Genomic DNA, 7,993 nt, shown 5'->3' on the forward strand with positions numbered 1-7,993 from the left:
GATTTATTTTAATTTCTAATGTTGGAAAATGAATTCACTATGTTTTGTAATTCAGATATTATTGAATAGATTTTTATAATACTCATTGTTTCATATAATTATAATAAATGTATCTTAGGGTTAACTAATGAAATTTACATATAATCCTTTTTCCAGTATTATTTATTGTAACCACTATATTGTAAATAACTTCGAAGTCTGGAACTCCATATGTAGCTTGATATCTCCAGGCTTAGAGGGTTCACAAATTGTAGTATTCTGTAAAACAGAAAATACGAAGGCTTAGTCGTATTAAATAACATGCACTAGTTTCCTAACCTTAATTGTTGAATATGTAATTGTTATGAAATTTAAACTATTGTTAACGATATGAATATAATAACATAATTTGAAGCCAATTGGTAATTATATATGAACTATATACAATGGTGAATCATTGAAGGAAATTACAAAACAACACAAGCTGGAGCGGAGTTGATAAATTGTTTGTAAATACATCCACTACCAAAATAAAGTTATAATATAATGTAATGATGTTGTTTTGTGATGGCATAAAGCCCATTTAATAAAAATACAATATCTTTGTTAATAATAGGCGCAATATATATATATATATATATATCCTCAACGCTTCGGATACTCTACAATTTTCATATAAATTTTACAGGATTTTATTTAAAAAAAATTGAACAGCCCTGAGAGAAAATTTTGTTCCTGAATTTCTGTTGTCCCTACATCTGATACTGTTGAGACGTTTTGTGTTATACATGAACAGTATTTTTAATTTTTTATAAAAAAAAATCCTAATTTTATTTTTATTTAATACCAACATAAATTGAGGACATTCTAGTTTATGTTTTTCTATTAATATATTAAAGGCTTAAAGCATTGGAAGTAATTTTTTTCTTTGTTATGTTTAGAATCACATGTGCCTGGCACATAAGTTTTTCAGCAATCGACTACCGATAATTGGTTGACCCTTTGAGAACCATAAAATATTAGTCCGTTTACATTTGTGAATTATTTCCCAAACATTATTTGATGTAAAAAATATTTAACTCAGAAATAACGTTCGTTAACACGGATCTTTATCGCGCAAGTCCTTGATGAGCTGCGGATCCTAGGATCCAAAATAAAGTAAGCTTATTGAAGGAAAAGACTTTCAAAATTTCGTCGATGTATAAGACATACGATTTGTAATTATTATATATATCGGATTTTATTATAAATTCATTATTTTAAAGACAGGACGCCAGCCTCGCTGACGTCTCTAATGTCACTTGTTTCAGTACGTTCCAGTACGTTCCAGATATTTTAAAATGAAACTTCAAATCTTCTAAATGTTCTTGTATTTCTCGAAGGTTCTTCATAATCACATTCTTTATGATCCGCCCTCGCTGAACTCTGCAGTCCGCTGTTGTGCGTCCAGACGTCATATTTAAACCAGAATTCAAACATAGTTCTATTCTCTTTGATTTCGTTTTACTTTTAACAATAGTAACGACGACCAATAAGTTGTTATAATAATTGATGCCAGTTATTTCCATGTTGCATCCGTCATTGAAGCTGCTTGCGCCGATACGGCCATTCTGGCAGGCGGTGCGTGCTCTGCACCTGCCTGGTGATGTGTTCTCTCTTGCTTAGCTTTCGTAATGTTCTCGTACCCGTTGCAGGTCTCGTAGAGTAGATGGGCCAGGTTCAAGAATTTATGCTTCATCATCCGAAGTCATGCCGATACGGTTATACTGATGCGTGCTCTGCATTGTTTTCGGATAATTATTAGGTAGGCGAACCGTCCACCTAACTGCTTGCTTAGTAATTCTGTGTCGTCCCTCAGATGCTGTGAAGTCTCATCGTAGCTGGTCATGTGCCACATTCGTAGCTGGTCATGTGCCACATTCGTAGCTGGTCATGTGCCACATTTCGAAGTCATCCATTGTCTAAAATCACTTTACAAGATATTAATCATTCTCAATTATTTTCTGGATTTTGTATAGTTCACAAAATTTTAAATATAGGGATATCCGATTTCTGGGGTTATATTTTTATTATTACAATATCTCCCTTCTGGAATCTTTTAATCGTAGCTCGACCTCTCAAAAACCTAGCTTTGTATCTTCTCTCCGCCTCGACCATCCTGTTTTGAATGTGTTGGTGCATTACTTCGATTTAAACGGACTGATTGTTGAATTGTAATCTAAACTGTCAAAGCATAATTGACTTGTTCGTATGTGCAAAACATCGGCAAGGATACTAAATTTTCCACATGTATTCTTATCACGTAATAAATCTGCTCCGGTTAATATATCAGTAGTCGTTTCAAAACCTGGAACTATAGAAAATTATTTCTACATTAATAACTATTTAACTATTCATTGAAATAGTAAGGTCCGATCTCAATCCACGCAAATAGTTTACGATTTGTTTTCTACACCCAGAGATTTCATTTGCAATTGATTCTTGTATAACGCACCACTGCGATCTTGCATTTTATTTAAGAGTACATTTACCAGTTGGTATTAAATTAAAATTCGGCGTGATCTCCTTATTCCCGTCGGAATCACGATTCAAACGCATGACCACGGTTAGCAGAAAAGGAACAGAAATTAGTTATATTTGCAATAGATGTATTTGATCAGAATTTTGGAGTCGAGTATGCTTTCGTTTGAATTACAGCATCGTTTTTGTAGAGGCACTGCCGTGTGTTAACCAGACATGTTGCAAATATTACTGTGAAGAGTATGTCTATTGTCGTATTTAAATAAAGCAATGGTCTCAGTAGTTTGATATAAGAAACATGCAAGTTCTTATAGATCGAGTGTGTACCTTTATACTCAAGTCTTCCCAAGGCCTCCCTACGTCATCTCATGGTATTCTTAAGGATACAGCAAGGACCTGTGGTTAGCTCAAGAGTAACACGCGATTAGTTCAGGAGTACGCTTTCCACATCTGTAGTGTAGACTTGTCTTCTCACGGCTCCACAAGGCATCCCTACGGAATCTCATGGTTCTCTTATGGATACATCAAGGACCCGTGATTAGCTCAAGGGTAACACGTGATTAGCTCAGAGGTCACGCTCTCCAGATCGGTGGTGTATAATTGTCTTGTCACGGTACCACAAGCCTTCCCTACAGAATCTCATGGTTCTCTTGAGAATACATCATGGACACGAGGTTAGCTAAAAGGATAATAACAAATGTTAGCTATGGTCTCACGTAATGCCTCTTGTGTAGATGTTGCAACTAACCAATCGTCTGCACACTTTCTAGCTCGCTCCTTTAAAATACTTTAATTCTAATGTCGTAGTTACTGATTTGGTACGTATTTACAGCCGTAAAGATGCGTTTGAACCAATCCCGAACACACACACTATCACCGCGGTCAAAAGATGATAAAATTAATATGATCTTGTTAGTAATTTTAATCGCATCCCTTGTTTTTTTTTAGTAGCAAACGTTCGGTCACGCTCTGCATTGATGACATCATTTGCATGAAAGACTGAGGAGCGTTCTTCATTACGCAAGTTCTCCGGATGATTATTTTATTGAGCTGGATCAGGATTTACAAATACACTAAGACCGGCAGTAACTGATCACAGGAGCGATCCCACTTCTGATATCGGATTTTTTACAAATTCATTGTTTTAAAGACAGGACGCCAGCCTCGCTGACGTCTCTAATGTCACTTGTTTCAGTACGTTCCAGTACGTTCCAGATATTTTAAAATGAAACTTCAAATCTTCTAAATGTTCTTGTATTTCTCGAAGGTTCTTCATAATCACATTCTTTATGATCCGCCCTCGCTGAACTCTGCAGTCCGCTGTCGTGCGTCCAGACGTCATATTTAAACCAGAATTCAAACATAGTTCTATTCTCTTTGATTTCGTTTTACTTTTAACAATAGTAACGACGACCAATAAGTTGTTATAATAATTGATGCCAGTTATTTCCATGTTGCATCCGTCATTGAAGCTGCTTGCGCCGATATATATTTTATAATTTTTAATAAGTTTCCGTTCAGTCACTTATAACAGGACCTAACAATTTGTCGATTATTTGAAGTAAGTTCTTTGGGTCATGACCCAATTATTAGTTCTGACAAAACTCTTCATGACAACTATAATATTTCGAATTGTTATATATATCAGACGTAAGAAGTTCCAATTGTGTGTATATATATTTAAAACCTCTGCGATTTAACACATATATAATCTTCTATCACGATCTTTTACTTTTTGATTTGGTTTTAAGAAAATCTAAGTTTGTACACAATGCCCTAAATTTTTATCAAAAGATGAATTTGCTTAATATAAATCTATTGCTTTGCACAAGGATTCTAGTTAAATAACAAATACGTATGTTAGATGACAAATAACAAGTGTAACTGACAGCAACTTTGAGTCTGCCCGTGATCACGGTTGCTGAAAACTAATTGAAGCGTCGGGAAAATGTAAAAATAAAATCACCTAGTTTTCAGAAAAACATAAATTCACTTTAAACGTAAAATTAATAGGCATCTAGGGATGCATTTACATTTTATTTTATTAAACAACCGTTACGCATTGTATTTCATCTAACAATTGCACAAGCACGCAGATATCGAAAGGTTAGGAGTAGAGGGTAGAAGAAATAAGTTTGTCTTCCCCGGCATCTTGTTCTGAAGATAGGCAGTAAGTATTTTCGGCTCTCTATATAAAAAACCGCATGCACGCACGTTCATGCGCATGCACATATGTACATACTCCCATACACACACGTACAGATACTCACACATGCGCCCGCACAGTTAGAGAAATATCTACGTCAAACTTATAAGACTCCCTTTTTAGGCTTCCACAGCCAAATGGCAAAAAACGGAACCCATATAGATTCGTCATGTCTGTCTGTTCGTCCGTATGTCACAGCCATTTATTTCCGAAACTGTTAGACCTACATAGTTGAACTTTGTAGGTTGATGTATTCTGGTAACCGCTATTTGAATTTTGAATAAATTGAAAAAATTAAGGGGGACCACTCCATACATGGAACTGATAAAAAATTTTTTTTTGAGTTAAACTATACGTGATGGGTGTTTATTTATAGAGCTTAAAAAAGACATTAAGGTTCCTAAAACCATTTTTCGTCTAAATCAATTGTTTGAAATAGAGACCCTTCTAAAATGGAAAAATGAGTTTGTGTCGCCCTCTAACTTTTAAAATAAGAAAGTGAGAAAGCTAGAAAAAAATATATGCTGTAGATTTCAATAGAAACTTTCAACGAAAATTAGTTTTAACGAGATATCATTATTAGTTTTTAAGAAATAATACATTTTCAAAAAACGCAAATACATCTTTGTCGTTCATACAAACACTATGTAAAACCAAGTTATTTTTTTATAAAACATTGACCAAAGTTACAGCGCACTACAATAACTTTTATATTATATCATCCACTTGCTGCAACGGAACCCTTCATAGGCGAGTCCGACTCGCACTTTTTTAATTTTTTATTGTATTTAGATATGAAATTTTATTAACAGCTCTAGATAATGAAATAATTAAAAAAAAAAAACAAAAACAGAATATTCCTATGTTTATACATATGCTATTTTAAAGATTACTTTTACTACAAACATTTCTAAATTAGTTTTCAATATGCAATTTCTAAGCATGATTTAAAAATCCATCATAAAATTCCTTAACCGAAAAATACATTGTAAATCGTTATAATATAAAAAAAAACCATATAAAAACTAATTAATTTTCTTTAAAATGAAAGTTTTAACAAAAAAGTAATTAATTTTGTTACATTCATCAGAAATTTGATGCTTTTGATACAAAGCAATTTTCTGTTTTAAATCCCTTTCATTACTATAACTCGTGAATTGTTAAAACAAAATAAACCTATTTTTCGTTTAACAAGTTTTAATCTAATTACGTCTTTGACTCTACTTCTATCCCCGGGATTTACACTCGCGTCCGAGTCGCGAGACGAGGCACGAGCCAAAGCACAAGGTGACAGTTTAAATAGTCGCTGGAGAGTGTAAATTACCGTTCTTATGACGAGTGCATAGAGACTGGAATCGTTTGTAATTTACACTCTCGAGCGACTATTTAAACTGTCACCTTGTGTTTCGTCTCGTGCCTCGTCCCGCGACTCGTACGCGAGTGTAAATCATGGATTAGTTTGAATTACAATTTACCGATTAATTTGACAATGACATTGACATGTATGTCATAATGATGTCTTTCTTCATAGTTTCATAGCTTCCTGTATCTTTCAACATTAATCAAGTTTAATTGTAAGTTAATCCCGGATCGCGTCTCCTCCAATCTTCACGACACTGGCAGAATATACTGTGCACGTCTTTGCACAGATGAAAGCCATATTTTAAACAAACCAACAAACAAACAAAGTTTGATTATCATTCAATTGAGTGCTTGTGTGTGTGTGTGTGTGTGTGTGTGTGCGTAATTTTCAATTGTAGTCTAGTTTCCTTGGGGCACCACCCCATATGAACCATTCTTAGCTATGTTTATATAATTTAGCTCTCTCATATCATGTTAGATGTTGTAATGAAGACTTTATAAATCCGTTTGTAGAAAAGCTAACAGTATTTCTCATGAATATTTACACTTTGGTATTTAATAGTAAAATTCAAATAGTATTAAAACACCGGGATCAGTATATGATTCATTTAATTATTTTAAAGCATTGTGTGATTCTTCAAATCTTTAAAATCGATTTTTATAAAAAGGCAATAATTTTATACACATTTATATATATCAAATAATGGTTTACTTTAAAAAGTATTTTTCTTAAACGGAGGAATTTTCTATTGATGTCAAATATTTTTATATATGACCCGTAACTTTTTTTAGAGTAGTGAAATTTTGATTTTTATTTATTTGACATGATAACAATTTGAAGTTCGTCCCGTATAAATTCGGAAATAAAATAGTCTCAGGGTAGAAAAACAAAGAATGGTAAGTTTTCACTTAGATGTTGTTATGTTCCATGACTTATTAGTTGATACGCAGAGTAGTCCGATTTTGAACGTTTTTTTTACATGCCACATTGTCTCCTTTACAAATTTGGAACTTTTCTACACAAAGAAATTTTTTTAATTTTTTATTAAAATATTTTAATCACCATTAGTAATTAGTAGACTATCAACTCAAAAAAAATACCAAACAAGTGTTATTAATTATAAAGAATCTTCTCAAGTTCTAAAGAACATTGGCTGAAATTTAATTTAATTTAATATTAACAATATTAGTAAGAATAAAGTTCCTGTAATAATTATAAATTAGCCTTTTTAAGTATTTTACAGCAAAATGATAATATGACAGAAGATTTCGTTCAAATAATCAATGTACTTTGTCCCAGCGTTATATTTTCTGATTTTATTATTATTAATAAAAACAATAATTTATAGGTTTCAAAGAAAAAGATTAGATTAATTTTTTTCATGTCTTGCCGAGCAGAATCGAAAATCTACGAGGAAATAATTGTACCGTGTAATCAAAATAGATTCGCAAGCTTTTAATCAAATATCCTTATAAAAAGTTGTTTGAGCGTTTGCGTTATTTAAATTATATTTTTTTTTACATTTTTTTTTAATATTTTTTTTGGGGTCGAATTAAAGTACATATAAAATTATTATTTATTTTATTATAATTCAATTGTATGCTGTGCTGTGATATACTATACTCATAGTGTTACAATTACTTAATTTAGATGTATAAAAACGATAAAATATAAATATCATTCTTACATATAAAAACGGTGAGATTTTCAGTTGTCACGATCTCATAGTTTTTATCCAAGACGTGTTACATTGTGTTGGTATGGACAGTTTGGACACACAATAAATACGATCGATTAAACACTCAGAAAAATTTACTTTTATATATGTCACAAAAAGATCAAACGCAATACGAAAATTTTTTTTCTTTACTAACTATGAGATATACGCTTTAATTTTTTGGGGTTCATCACAACGATATCAATTA

The 7,993-nt window shown here is 32.4% G+C and overlaps 1 long non-coding RNA gene across 1 annotated transcript; it reads right to left on the bottom strand.

The window, feature by feature from the left end:
- Positions 1 to 2,037: 2,037 nt before the first annotated feature.
- On the bottom strand, positions 2,038 to 3,029 carry LOC133320102 (uncharacterized). Its single transcript, XR_009753558.1, has 2 exons — positions 2,827 to 3,029; positions 2,038 to 2,332 (listed from the first exon to the last, which is right to left on the bottom strand). It is a non-coding gene; the product is annotated as an uncharacterized LOC133320102 (long non-coding RNA).
- Positions 3,030 to 7,993: the final 4,964 nt, after the last annotated feature.

Source organism: Danaus plexippus, chromosome 4, assembly GCF_018135715.1.
Source record: "Danaus plexippus chromosome 4, MEX_DaPlex, whole genome shotgun sequence".
In the NCBI taxonomy this organism is placed as follows: Eukaryota; Metazoa; Arthropoda; class Insecta; order Lepidoptera; family Nymphalidae; genus Danaus; species Danaus plexippus.